The sequence below is a fragment of the Egretta garzetta genome, unplaced genomic scaffold, assembly GCF_000687185.1.
Source record: "Egretta garzetta isolate BGI_Z169 unplaced genomic scaffold, ASM68718v1 scaffold316, whole genome shotgun sequence".
Classification (NCBI taxonomy): Eukaryota; Metazoa; Chordata; class Aves; order Pelecaniformes; family Ardeidae; genus Egretta; species Egretta garzetta.
The window spans coordinates 66183-66566 of NW_009259971.1; positions in this window are offsets into that span (position 1 = coordinate 66183).

Sequence of the window (384 nt, forward strand, 5' to 3'; positions counted from 1 at the left end):
GCTGGCTGGTGGTTGTCTGCACCGGCAGCACCGCGCAGGGAGGGATGGGGCCAGGCCTGTTTCAGCTACAAAGGAAAAAAAACAAACCCAGAGTTTAATTTTTTTTAATCCTTCCGCGATCTTATCATGCCATTTTGCAGAAGTAGGTGCTTTGGCTGCGATGGCCTCGATGAAATGCCGTTACGCCCCAGGCGTGCTGTGCAGCACCCACGCCGCCCGGTCCTTGCGTGTCGGGGAAATCCCAGTGGGTTCCCACGTGGACAAGCTGCCACGCAGCATGCCGGCTCGTCCTGGACGTGGGATCCTGGGCTTTGGAAGCCAAGCGCCGCAGAAGCACGTCTCTCCTCGCCCTCTGGGGTTTCCTTCCCCGGTATTTTCCATGGC